The following is a 14,799-nucleotide window of genomic DNA, read 5'->3' as shown; positions in this document are numbered from 1 at the left end:
GCCAAATTGTGCTCTAATCTTTTTACTCCATTTTACACCCAGAGTTTATGGTGGTCCACATTTTCTCACGTACTCACCAAACTTGAGGAAATTTTTAGACTTTATTTTGACAGTCTAATGTGGGATATTTTGATCTGCTTTTTCCTAATCTCTATAAAGTGATATTAAACATCTTTTTCATATGTCTGTTGGCTATTGAGGTCCGTCTCCCATGAATTGACTGTTCATAGTCTTCATGCATTTTTTATTTGTTTACCTTTTTCTCACTGATTTATAGTTCTTTGTGTATTCTGCATATTAATTCTTCCCTACATGTGTTACAAATTCCCTCTTTTCAATTTATCTCATATTTTACCTTTTTCACAGTAACTTGTCATGCAAGGGTTTTAAATTTTGATATAGTCAGCTCTGCTATCTTTTCCTTTATGAGTTGCTGTGTAGTCTTAAAACATGGCCCCCAAACCCTTTGATATTCCTCCATCAAGAGAGTCTGTATCTCCCCTTGAATTTGGGCTAAATGATTTCTTGAATAATAGAATATAGCAGAGGTGACACTGTGCCAGATGTGGGGGCCCAGGCTTTAAGAAACCGGCCTCTTCCACTTCCTGTCTCTTAGGATAGACTATAGCCATCATACTGTGAGGGAGCCCAAACCCTGCAGAAGGGTACACGTAGGCAATAACCAACAGCCAGTACTAACTTGCCATCTACATGAGTGAGCCACCTTGGAAATGGATCCTCTAGTTCCAGTCAGACCATCCTAGTGACATGGCATGGAGCAGAGGTGAGCTGTCCGTGCTGAGCCTTGCCCATATTTCAGATTCTTGAACAAAATTAATGATTGTTGTTCTTTGAAGTCACTGAGTTTTAGGGTAATTTTGTTATGCAGCTGGAATAATAGTATTTTGTGTCTTATCTGGAAAAGCCTTTCTTACCCTGAGGTCAAACAGATATTTCCCTTGTTTTTATTATATTCAAAGCTTGATTTTTCATTTTGTAATATATCTGCAACTTATTTTTCTTATTGTAATAAAAAATAGAATTTAACATTTTAATCATTGCAAAGTATACAATTTAGTGGCATTTAATATATTCACAGTGTTATGCAACCATTACCACTGTCTAATTCCAAAAGTTTTCATCACCCGAAAGGAAATCCTGTACCCCTTAGGTAACTTATTTTTATGTGTGGTTTGACATAGGGACCTAATTTTTTTTTCCAGATATATAGCCAATTTTCCTAGTATGATTTATTGAATAACCCATTCTTTCTTTCACAAATGTAAAATGCTTTCTCTGTTTTTTTTTTAAGATTTTATTTATTCATTCATTTAGAGAGAAGGGGAGAGTGTGAGTCGGGGGAGGAGCAGAGAGAGAGAGAGAATCTCAAGCAGACTCTGCTCTGAGCACGGAGCCTGACGCGGGGCCCGATCCCACGACCCTGAGCTCATGACCTGAGCTGAAATCAGTCAGATGCCCAACTGATTGAGCCACCCAGGTGCCCCAAAATGCTTTCTCTATTGTATACCAAGTTTCCTACATATAGTTAGGTGTTCTTTTAAGGGCTGTTTATTCTTCTCAGTTCTCTCTAATATTTATAAAATATATTGCTTTATTGGCCAGGCTTTATCATCTCTTTAGTTCTTCTGTGTGTGTGTGTGTGTGTGTGTGTGTGTGTGTGTATTCTTTTCCCTAATAAGCTATAACAGATCTCTGAATGACCTTCCACGTGACCAGGATGCTAGACTTTGCAAAATTATATACTGGCTTCATTGAAACTTACTGTGCTTTATACATTTTGGTGTAAAGTCATATGTTCTTATGCAGATCAATCTAACTATATTATTAATAAATGTGCTTTGATAGTAATAGTCATACGTTTATTTGAAATTTTGTGTTTGGCAAGATCGTGGCTTTAAATAGGGTTATTTTTAAGTGTTTAATACATATCTTACTACTGTTCCACACTGACCTAAGCCAGTGTGGTCATGCCCTGTTTTTAGCAAAATCTCAAGACAAATTCTAAAAGCAAGTATCAGACAAATTTTGTTGCACATACGGACACATATATAGAGATTTATTAGCTAAATATTAACAAGCAGGCACAAGGCAGTTTTTGGAACCTGAGGAAACCCCATCTCTGAGTCCTCAGAGAGGCTTTGACCAACATGGCAGAAAAGGGGTCACATGAGGGAAAATTCTGCCCTCTTCATACCAGCAGCTGGCAAATAGAATCCTCCACATTCATGGCTGGATAGAGAAGTATTTAATTTAAAGGGGGGCATCATCCATAAGGGAAAAGTATCCAGCTCCAGTGGATTCCTATGCTTTCTTTATGAAAGGCTGGGGCAAGTTGTTAAAATACTGTTTAGCCAGTCCATATTTCGCAGATGCTTTTTATTTAAAAAATGGGGCCCTATTTTTAATATTCATGCTAGTTACAGCCCAGTGTTTTCACCAATGAGACATTCTCTGAGATTTAACGTAGTAATTAGCCAGGGTTCAGTTGTCTACATAAATACAGACAACAGAGGCACTTATAGTAGCCACCCCTAGAATATGGATTTTTTATTATGACTACAATTGACCACCCTCTGAAATGTATATGTTTTAATATGTCAAAGTAAGTCGCAGACATCATGATCAAGTATAGTCAGTATTTTTTTAAGTAAAAATATTTCCTAAAAGAGAAGTACAAATATCATCTGCCTACAAACTTTATGTAGGCTTTTAATCCATTCTGAGTGTATGGAAAGAGGTCCATTTTAATGAAACAAAACAGTCTTTCTTGGAAATGTTAGTTCCCACCAGATCATTGCCAGCCTCAAATTCTGTTATATCTTGGTATGATTCTCAGATTTTTGAAGCTTTATAACAATACTAATGTTAGAAAAATCAATTGCTGTTAGTAACTTAAAATTTTGGGTACAAATCTTCAAGATGCTTTATTGCTTAGTTAAAGTGGAAATTAGGACATATATAAGTGTTTATATATGGTAAGGTTTTGCTTCTGTGCATAGAATGCTGAGGAATCTAAAAATAAAATGGTCAAAAATAATGTAATATGCCATAAATAAAATAATTTGGAAATATGTGTTATCCATAAAAATTAGTTGTATTTATTCTTTTCTTCATTTCTTGTATCTGTTGTCACACAGCACACTCTTTAACAGTATGATGGGCACGCAGCTGCCTTCGCAGCCATTGCCAGTACTGGAGATTTTTCTAGGCCTTTAGCACTCTTCTTTCATCTGTAAGGACAGGCAAGGCAGCTGTCTTTATGTACTGGTGTAGTTTTGGCATGGTTTGCTAAGGCAGCTGCTCGTCTGACTTCACAGCTGGGGAAATAGCACTTGGTATTAGCAACAAAATTTAACAGAAGTATGAAAAAGACAATTGGCAGGGGGAAGTCTTTTAATCTTAGATCTTGGCCAGTTCAAATGAAATGGGGCTATTGATTCCTCCTAAAAATATAGATAATTAATGGAAGGATATTGAAGTAGTTTTAATTGAGTTTCCTGGTAGCCTTTTCTTTTTTTTTCTTTTCTTTCTTTCTCTTTCCTTTTCTTCTTTCTCTCTTTCTCTCTTTCTTTCTCTTTTTTTCAGAATCTCCCCTTCCTGACTAATTTAGGACAGGGACATACAACTGTGGGTTTTTTGTTTGTTTTATTCAAAGGTGGGCTACACAGTCAAACCTTTTATCTGTGGACAGCATATGAGGGGTTTTTCATATACTAACCATGGCTATAATAGCTTATTAGAAAACTTAAGAATATTTATTAATTGTTTAATATTTTAAAAGACCAATTTAATTAACTTTAAATGATAAAAGTGCACAAATACTGATCTAGTGTTGTCCGGAGATCAGTTTTGATGAAGCCCGGGAACACACTTGAGAACTGTTGGGTAAATTCACATTGACCTCGTAGCAGCTCTGACTCTAGGACTGGTCCTCTCAGCTTTGTTGACAGAAATTTCATGAGAGAAACTAGTGTTACAGAACCAGATGGATGCAGACATTGTGTGCAGTTGGTCGTTTAGCCAGAAATTTGGGGATAATTCTGGGATTTTGAGACTCGCCCTCATTCTCCAAATCCCAGAGATGTCAGTCACGTCTTTAATTTGAGCATAGGCAGGTCTGGAAACTGAGCTATCCCTGAGGTAAGCATAAAGCACTGTTCCTGCTATTGACAACTTGTGACTCTGGAAAATGGGACTTTATTTCCACCCTTTCCCACCACACTGCCTTGAGTGTGCAGCCTGGATCGGCCAGGGAGTCAGTGTGGACTCTGTTGCTATCTGTTTACCCACTTCCTGTGGAATTAAAATATAGTCCTTGAACCTCCTCAAGCAACTCTAATATGTTCTAGTTTTTACCCTGCAATTTTAAGTTCACTGTGCTCAGATATCTTGTCACCTCAGTAGGAAGCTGTGTGCACTAGTTGAGTCTTGGATCTCCAGGTGATTTATCCGATTTAGCTTACTTATTAACCTCCTTAACAAATTTCCTTGCCAGCTGACCACATTAAAATAAGTTAAATGCACATACTATGCTTTACCTTTTTAAAAATATTTATTTATTTATTTATTTATTTATTTATTTATTTATTTATTTATTTATAGAATGCATGCACACAGGGGAAGGGACAAAGGGAGAGAAAATTTCAAGCAGACTCCGCACTGAGAGCGTGGAGTCCATCCCACTCGGGGCTTGATTTCCCAACCCTGAGATCATGACCTGAGCCAAAACCAAGAGTTGGATGCTTAACCAACTGAGCCACCCAGGCGCCCCATATGCTTTGCCTTCTTCCATAGCAGCTGGTCAAAGTAATTAGCATCAGCATGAACATGAAAAATGTTTTTCATCTTAATCTCTTTCTCTCTATTTTATAATATTCAAGTCATAAATTATGCCGAATAATAAAATGGAAGATATATATATATCTACCTTCTCTTTAGGTCTGATTAAATTGTTGAAACAGTTTTCTCTTTCATTCCAAGTGACTTATCTTTGGTAATGAACTTAACTTTTTTTTTTTTAAGATTTTATTTATTCACTTAGAGAGACAGAGAGAAAGCACGAGCAGAGGAGAGAGGCAGAGGGAGAAGCAGACTCCCTGCTGAACTGGGAGTCTGACATGGGACTCGATCCCAGAACCTGGGATCATGACCTGAGCTGAAGGCAGATGCTTAACCATCTGAGCCACCCAGGCTCCCCTGAACTTAACTTTTTAGCACTTAAAACCAAACCTTTCAAAATCATGCTAGCTAAATTTGACTTAAAAAGTTGAGTCTAAAATCTTGGAAGAGCTGTGTTTCATTATAAGCAGCATGTTGATTTAGGAGGACTAAGGGCAGGAGGTTTGACTAGGTGACTTATCAGAGAGCCTCAGGAATATAATTTTTATACTACATTTAGTTTGTTTTGTTCCACAGATGTCTTTCTTAACAGTTGTGTAGTGTGGGGAAGTGAATGTTGAAGATCTCTGGCTTTACGTTTATACAAACACAATGTGTTATATACAGAGACAATAGAATAGTAGTTACATCTTTGTACTATTTGAGCATCTTTTTTCAACTGGTGATCTGAAAGAATAGAGGGTGTAATGGATCAAGATGTTATACTGCCTCATTTGGTATTGAGGAAGGACTAGAAGATTTGAGGATTTTCATGTATTACTTTAAGATTTTATTTATTTATTTATTTAGTTAGTTAGTTAGTTTTAGTTAGTGTGCGCAGGGGAGCGGCAGAGGGAGAGAGAATCTCCAGCAATCTCTGTTCTGAGCATGGAGCCTGATATGGGGCTCAATCTCACAACCCTGAGATCATGACCTGAGCTGAAATCAGTTGTCTGAGGCTCATCCGACTGAGCCACCCAGGCACCCCTTTCATGTATTTCTCTAAATGATTAACTTTATAAATTAACGGGGCACCTGGGTGGCTCAGTTGGTTAAGCGACTGCCTTCGGCTCAGGTCATGATCCTGGAGTCCCTGGGTCGAGTCCCGGCATCAGGCTTCCTGCTCAGCAGGGAGTCTGCTTCTCCCTCTGACCCTCCCCCCCCCCATGTGCTTTCTCTCTCTCATTCTCTCTCAAATAAATAAATAAAATCTTAAGAAAAATTTATAAATTAACAACCAAAGATTATATGTCTCACTTTTTCTCAAAGACATATTTTTTTCTAGCATCTTGGGACTAGCATCTCACTAATCTGATTTAAAATTTAAATTTTATTTTTAAGCATAGGTTTATATCACTGATTATTAGTAGGAAGAAGGGATTATACCTATTTACAAACGATGGCTTCATTTCAGGTATTTCAGTACTAGGTCCAAAAAATCATGAAATATAATCAATGTTGTGAGCTTCATTGCTTTTTCATGTGTGAGAAAACTTTTCAACAATTCTTTCTACCCAAGGGTACTGTAGATTGCTTGTACTGTCAATACTTTCCTCCATTTCTTTTGTCCAATACAATGCACCTCCTTGTCCCCTTTTTTTGAGAGTGGTGGTAGAATTTCACCTAGCATTTAAAACGTAGATGATGCATTGTTTGGAAAAGTTGGTTTTGAAAAAAGTAGTTTTAAATCTAAGTGAATTATCACCTAGGTTGTGTGTGTACCTAGACCAGCAATCCGATACTGTGGGAAAACTACACGCACCTTTGGAGATGGTGAAGAAAGAAAGGCTCTGCTGTGTCGTTGCTTTTGCTGTGAAATAAAGGCAGGGCTTCTTAATCACTTGTCTGTTGTTCTTTCAGAATTTTGTAGTATATAACCATCCTGCAAGACTGAGGTCAAAAGCATACTATATAAGAGAAACCTTAGAAGTAGTTTGTCTAGAATAAGACTCCTGTAATGACAGCTCTCCAAAACAGAGGAAAGAATCTGAAAATAATGTGGCGTTCTAAAAACAGTGGCCACAGAGCCTCTGAATTAGAACCTGGTATCTTCTTACCAGACATTTCTGCTTGATATGTAATCCATTAATCTCACTCCAAATGTAAAGAAACAGAGTATCTGCGGATGAGGCCCCAAAATCAGCCTTCAGTACATCCCCCAACTACTTCAAGTACTTGCTAAAAATGAAGAATTGATGTTTCTGGCCCTTTTTATAAAGAGCTTCATCAACCCTCATTAACATGTATTTCTTAATAAGATTATTTGGTTTCCCAGCAAAGAGGAGTACTTCTAAAAACTATGGGAATCACAGACCTGTACCTCTGAAAAAATAATACATTTTATGTTAAAAAAAAAAGATAGCAGGAAGGGAAAAATGAAGGGGGGGAAATCGGAGGAGGAGACGATGAACCATGAGAGACTATGGACTCTGAGAAACAAACTGAGGGTTCTAGAGGGCAGGGTGTGGGGGGATGGGTTAGTCTGGTGATGGGTATTAAAGAGGGCACTACTGCATGGAGCACTGGGTGTTACATGCAAACAATGAATCACGGAACACTAAAAAAAAAAAAAAGCCATATGGGAAATTGAGGCCCGTTCCAGCATGGCAGGAGGAATTGATAACATTGTGGAGAGACCAGAAAACTAAAAGGTGTCCTCCTTAAAAAGAATTTCCTTAAAAGAATACTTAGTAACAGTTTCTTAATGATGATGGAGCCTAAGCTGATTTTTTATTTTTATTACAAAAATAATTTATTGCATGCACAATAAATTTTTGCATGCAGTTATGGTCACAGCGATCTAAAAGGGCAAAAAGTAAGTATGTGTATCTCTGATTAGGTAAACTTTTTGTCTTAAAACCATCATGTAGGCAAAAGGATCAATAAAATAATGGGCTGATTGATGACATATGAAATGTTTGATTGCATGACTGCATCATGATGATACTTAAGTAATCAATATGTCTCTCAGCCAGCAAAAACTTTGTCAAAGGAGTGTGTCTGCTTCCAAATGTGTAAGGATGAGGTGTAACCACAAAAGTTTTTTTTTTTTTCAGTCTGAGCAAAATTTTCTTGAAGGGAAGGATGAAAGTCATTAGTGAAATCAGGTGAGGTAAGTGATCCATTCTTAGGAATTTGTAGAGAAGCTCTGCCCTGATCTTTCAGTAAGTGTCTCTGAAACTGTGATTGCTAGTACATGTGGATAGAAACGGAAAGTCAAAGCAATAGTCAACACAGAACACCCCAGCACGCTCCTCCCCACTCTCATAAGCTGGCTCGGCATATCCAAAGAGTCCTCCACTCATAGATTTTATGTTAAATGTTGGCTTCACTTAATATTTGTACATGCATATAAACACTATTTTGTTTCTTTTAATTTATGTGTATGATTGTATCAGAGTTCCCCAAACAGAAAACCCATTTATATCACTGAACTGATAGTCCAGCTTCTCTAGAAATCAATTAGGTCATAACTTGACAGTCCAATTAATGTATCTTTTTGACAGATTTGCAAAAAAAAAAAAAAATTGTCCAGTTTCCTATCAATTCTCATTAAATTTTTATGAAAAAAAATTTTTAAGCTTATATTTAACTTCTACTTGGTTAACATACAGTGTAATACTGGCTTCAGGAGTAGAATTTAGTGATTCATCACTTACATACAATACCCAGTGCTCATCACAACCAGTGCCCTCCTTAATACCCATCACCCATTCAGCCCATCCCCCACTCACCTCCTTTCATCACCCCTCGGTAGAGTTTCTTACGGTTTGCCTCCCTCTCTCCCTCTCTCTCTCTCTCTCTTCTTTTTTTTCCCCCATTCCCCCCTACCAGTTTTCTTATGTCAAACACTTTAGTTTGGATTTAACTTGTCTGAACAAATGGACTTTACCAGTGTCTTTGGGGAGAGACTGGCATCAATAGATGGCATCAAATAGAGTATTTGTAATCTGGTGGCATTCACTGCTAAAACTTCAACCCATAACGTGTCACATAATGTTAGCATTCAATCATTTTACTTCTCTTGACCCAATAACATAGTGAAAAGAACACAGATTGGAATCAGAGAGATCAGGGTTTGAATCTTGAGCTGTACTATTTTTTTATCTGTATGACTTTGGGAAAGTTTTTTCACTTGGAGAATTGTGATAGTAACATCTATCTTTAAAGTTGTTTGTGTGAGATAAGTGAGATAGCATGTAAATAGTAGGAGTTAAATAAAGCTCCATTAAAAAAAAGTTCAATGTTCAGTGAAAGCATATGTGTATCTATGGCATATCCCCCACCTGTGTCTTGGTAATATGGCATTACATTTCACTTGATAGACAAGCATTCCCCCACAGTACGTTTATTTAGTAATTAAATCAGAAGGAGTCTATACATTCTTAAAAGTTGTATTATTTGTTGACAGGTCTTCATTTGTCTAGTTTGCCTTCATTTATGAACATGATTTGGTGGTATACTACTGAATACAGAAAACAGATTAATTGGCTTCTATAATAAGAATACTTTAAAAATATAACATGAATAGGGGCACCTGGGTGGCTCAGTTGTTAAGCGTCTGCCTTTGGCTCAGGTTATGATCCCAGGGTCCTGGGATCAAGCCCCGCATCGGGCTCCCTGCTCCACGGGAAGCCTGCTTCTCCTTCTTCACTCCCCCTGCTTGTGTTCCCTCTCTCGTTGTGTCTCTCTCTGTCAAATAAATAAATAAAATCTTTTTAAAAAAATATAACACAAACTCTGCTTGTATACAGTGAGGAAAAATCCGGATCACAAACCAGGTACTTTTTTTTCATTGCTTTTTTGGTGATGGTCTTTAATTTTTTTTTTTTTTCCTGAGAGAGAGTGCCAGTGGGGCAAGTGCAGAGGGAGAGGGAGAGAATCTCAAGCAGGCTCCCTGCTGAGCATGGAACCTGACAAGGGCTCTATCTCAGGACCCTGATATCATGAACTGAGCCAAAATCACAAGTCGGATGCTTAACTGACTGAACCACCCAGGCGTCCCTCTGGTGATGTTTTTTTTTTTTTTTTTTTTTAATTTTTTATTGTTATGTTAATCACCATATATTACATCATTAGTTTTTGGTGCAGTGTTCCATGATTCATTGTTTGTTCATAACACCCAGTGCTCCATGCAGAACGTGCCCTCCTCAATACCCATCACCAGGCTAACCCATCCCCCTACCCCCCTCCCCTCTAGAACCCTCAGTTTGTTTTTCAGAGTCCATCATCTCTCATGGTTCGTCTCCCCCTCTGACATACTCCCCTTTTCTTCCTCTTCTATTATCTTCTTCTTTTTCTTTTTTCTTAAAATATGTTGCGTTATTTGTTTCAGAAGTACAGATCTGTGATTCAACAGTCTTGCACAATTCACAGCGCTCACCGTAGCACATACCCTCCCCAATATCTATCACCCAGCCACCCCATCCCTCCCACCCCCGACCACTCCAGTAACACTCAGTTTGTTTCCTGAGATTAAGAATTCCTCATATCAGTGAGGTCATGTGATACATGTCTTTCTCTGATTGACTTATTTCACTCAGCATAACACCCTCCAGTTCCATCCACGTCGTTGCAAATGGCAAGATCTCATTCCTTTTGATGGCTGCATAATATTCCATTGTGTATATATACCACATCTTCTTTATCTGGTGATGGTTTTTAAACACCATGTAGTAAATCAGTATCACTTAATAGAGTACAGCTCTGTCTCTCTCATTTATTTAACAGCTGCTTTGGAAACACTTTTTTTGGCCATTTAAAAAAAATTATTTTTTTCCAAAAGAAATACATGGACAGGTTAGCAGAATCACAAACAGCTATGTGGTTTAATACTAGTTTACAAAATGTGTCATGGAAAAAGAACAATATAAATCAAGTGATCAAGTCCACATTTTACATGGTTTCAGAACGCATTAGATTTTCTCTTTGTAGCTTCCTGGCTCCTATGCAAGATGTCAGAGGAGAGTAAGCATATTAAATGTAAAGTATTAGAGAATAGCTTTAAAAAAAAAAAAGCGGAAAGTGATTTCCTTTCTAACCCAGTTTTATAGTGTAAGGCACTATCAAACTATGAAAGGTAAAAATACACTCTGTATTGTCTTTGATTTAAGAAATAAAAAATTTCATTATTTTCGACTTATTCCATTTCTATCAGTAATGACACACACAAATTATAGTTATCTGTTGATGTTTCAGTCTACTAAAACTGAGAGATGCACGTCACACAGACTGGTCTTTCAGGCTATGTAAAGGAGTGTGAGTCAGCTCTATCTTCATTAAACTTTCTGAACTATAATTGTGTGATTGTCCACTACTACTTAAAATGATAAACTATGAGATTTTTCCATTCCCAGTCCCTTAAGTACTAATTCCCTCTTCCTATTACTTTCATGTGAAGTTTTATATGATTTTCAGTGGAACAGGTTTTGAAAACACATAAGGTATCTTTTTAAAAAAAGATTTTGTTTATTTATTTGAGAGAGAGAGAGTGCGCGCACGCACAAATTGGGGGAGGGGCAAAGGGAAGGGGATAAGCAGACTCCCCGCTGACCAGGGAGCCTGACACAGGGCTCCATCCCAGGACCCTGGGATTATGACCCGAGCTGAAGGCAGATGCTTAACCGACTGAGCCACCACCCCAGCGCCCCAAACATATAATATATCTTTAAGAAGAAATGAGTTACCCTTATTTTCATTATTATTAACGATAATAAATTACATTTTGGCATCATTTAAGAAGGCAGTAATTTAGGGGCTTTTCACTGGTTCTGAAACTAAGAGCATATTTATTACAAAATAGAGAAATTTGTCATATCACCATGGAATAATACTATTAGTAACATTTTAATTTTTTCTGGGCAAGGATATTATTTTTTAAAAGATTTTTTAATTAATTTATTTTTGTGAGTGAGGGGAGGGGCAGGGGAGAGGGAGAGAATCTCAAGCAGACTCCCTGCTGAGCATGGAACCTGATACGGGGCTCTGTCTTACGACCCCTGAGGTCATGACCTGAGCTGAAATTAAGAGTCAGATGCTTAACCGACTGAACCATCCAGGTGCCGTAGCAAGCATATTTTTTAAAAGGTGGGTTGCCATCATATCTCATATTTTATAACCTATTTTCATTTATTAACTATACAGTAAAAATACTTTTATCATATAGTCTCGGAAACTATATTTTTCTTGGTTGTATAGTATTCCTCGTAGAGATGTATCCTAATTTATTTAACAAATCTGCTTTGGTTAGATACTTGGCTTTTTCTAAATTGTTTGTTCTTAAGCTATAGTAAACATCTTGATGCCCATCTCTTCTCACTTGTTTTGGTTAAAATCCTAAAAGTAAAATTTCTGGGCCAACTGGTATAAACACTCATATTGCCAAATTGCTCTCTAGAAAGGTAGTAGTACTGGTTTAAAATCCCAGCTAGCCTGTTCCTTTGCAAACATAGGTATTCCGTTTTCAAATATTAATCATATCAATACAAAAAGTATCTAGATTTAATTTGCATCCATTTGATTATTAATAAAATTGAGCATTTTTTTCTTTAGGGAGCAGATAGAAGTTGGGGGTCTAACATATCCTTTATCTCTGGGAAATTCCCAATTATATTCTGTGTTCATTTATGTCTTGGTGTGCCTTAATTTTTTTTTTTTTTTTTTTTTACTTCTTTAAACCCAAATGTTGATTTGAGGTAAAGGTAAACATAACAGAAGTCTTTTGTGGTATAAAATACCAAAATGTAATATTCTTATGGAACTAACAGCTTATATTGTAAGTTTTCTATAGGGAATGTGTAGTTTACACGTTTTTTATTCTTGAGACTATATTGCCGTTCTTTCATATTTTATTTCAGTTTATGACTTTCTAAATATAAATAAAGTTCCTAGAATATTCTGAGAATTGAATGGCTTCTTTTTATTAGGGATCTCAGCTTTAAAGTCAGCAATTTTCAGAGGATCACAAGTCTTAAGATCAAATGAAATCAGAAAACAAATTAACTTTACTATGTGTTCAGGATTCGGACTCAAAGTAATAATAGATGGCAGATGTAGTTGTTTGCCTGTCATGTTAAACAAACAAACAAACAAATAAATAAAAGGAAGAGGAAAGGAATGAAAGACAATTTCCTTACCAAGCAATCACAAAGTTTATTGTCTAGGAAATAAAAAAGAAGAAAACAGAGGAAAAAAGAGCCAGCGCTGTGTGTACTGTGGAGCACACAGATGTTCCTCTTGGCAGCCATACAGTACTAGTCAGGACTGGGGTTTTTGCAGACATAGAATGTGAGCCTTCTTTGTTGGAGACAAAGTGTTGCCTGTGGTGGGAATTGCTGCAGTGATGGGAAAGTATCGTCATGTATTGTTGGATTGCTGTGATTTTCAATAGAGACAGTACATTAAAGTAGCTTTGTGGGCAGCGGATTGTTTCACCCAAGCCTGGCTAATAACACACTCCTCTTGGCAAACTCTATTTAAAAGGTAGAACTGGCATCGTTTTGTGGTCATGGAGCCTGTCCCATACTTAGACATCAGAATTACTTGTTGCTAGCACTAGTTTTTAACAACCAATTTATTTAATGTGATCTAACAAAGGAGTTTGCCACTATAAAGTTAGAACTGTAACCACTTTTCAAATGGAACTATTTCTTTTTTTTAATTTCTTTCATTTTTACAATTACTAAACTAGTCTATTTCAGAATTGTTGGAGAAAATACTTTTTAATTGAGTTGCTTCTTCTTAGCCCACTTGTTCGTTTAGGTAAGGTTTTGTTACAAAATAGAAAGTGCAAAACTTAAATGTTTTTACATTAGCGTTAGAGTATTTTTTTGTTTATATATAAATACTGTATTGTGAAATGTTTAAGTTTAAATCTAATCGCTAGAAAGCAAAAGTTAGTATTTTTTAATTTGCTTGCCGGTGTTACCTGTCCTAGTCTCTGTAACTTACTTGAAGTAGGACAATTAGCTGTGCTGTACTAGATGTGAACAAAGATTTTCACCGTACTTTAAGGTTCAAATTTAAACCCTAAGGATTGATCATTGAATTGTTCTTAGTTACCCTTTTATGTTAAATATAATATTGAATGAATTTTTATGGCCTTTTAGTTGTTATATAAAGTCTGAACAAGAAAGGAGACTATCAAAAGTAGTAGAGACTGGAACCTTTACAATCACCCCTAATTAGATGGGGTTGTTGAATAAGAGTTTGAACTAGTATGTTCGTGGAGGTTTAGAGCTTGTAAGAGCCAGAAAAAAGTGAGACCCAGAGAAATTAACCAGTAATATTCTCTTCATTTAGTGAGGAGTCAGAACCTAATTGACTGTGAAGCTCCGATTCTCACATTTAAGCTCTCTTCTGTATCCTTTAGTCTCATCAAATCAAAGCAACTTTTATTATCTAGGCTCCTACTCTGTTGAAGGATTCATCAGATATGATCCTTACCTTGAAGCAACCTACATTCTAGTTAGAAAACAAGGCATGCACTCATTCAAAGTTGTTGGTAATGAAAGATTTAAATATGTAAACAATAATTATTCTTGAAACTCAGTAAAAGGATATATATTTTCAGGCTAGGGAAGTCAGAGGGAGACCTTTTTCATAGAAATTGGGTTTTGAGGGCACTTGGGCGGCTCAGTCGGTTAAGTGACTGCCTTCGGCTCGGGTCATGATCCCAGGGTCCTGGGATGGAGTCCTGCATCAGGCTCCTAGCTTAGTGGGAAGACTGCTTCTCCCTCTCCCTCTCCCCCTCCCTCCTGCTCATGCTCTCTCTCTCTCTCTCTCTCTCTCTCAAATAAATAAAAATCTTTAAAAAATAAAAAAGAAATTGGGTTTTGAGGTAGGTCTGGAATTTCTTGTCTGCTTCACTGGTGAATTTCCACTTACTCTATAAACTTTAAT

At 36.9% G+C, this 14,799-nt stretch overlaps 1 protein-coding gene across 1 annotated transcript in view; it reads left to right on the top strand.

Annotated features, from left to right (window-relative positions):
- MRPS28 (mitochondrial ribosomal protein S28) overlaps nt 1–14,799 on the top strand; it is a 110,583-nt gene that overhangs the window by 78,275 nt on the left and 17,509 nt on the right. The window lies entirely within an intron of this gene.

Source organism: Zalophus californianus, chromosome 4, assembly GCF_009762305.2.
Source record: "Zalophus californianus isolate mZalCal1 chromosome 4, mZalCal1.pri.v2, whole genome shotgun sequence".
NCBI lineage: Eukaryota > Metazoa > Chordata > Mammalia > Carnivora > Otariidae > Zalophus > Zalophus californianus.
This window is presented reverse-complemented; position numbering and strand designations above follow the sequence as displayed.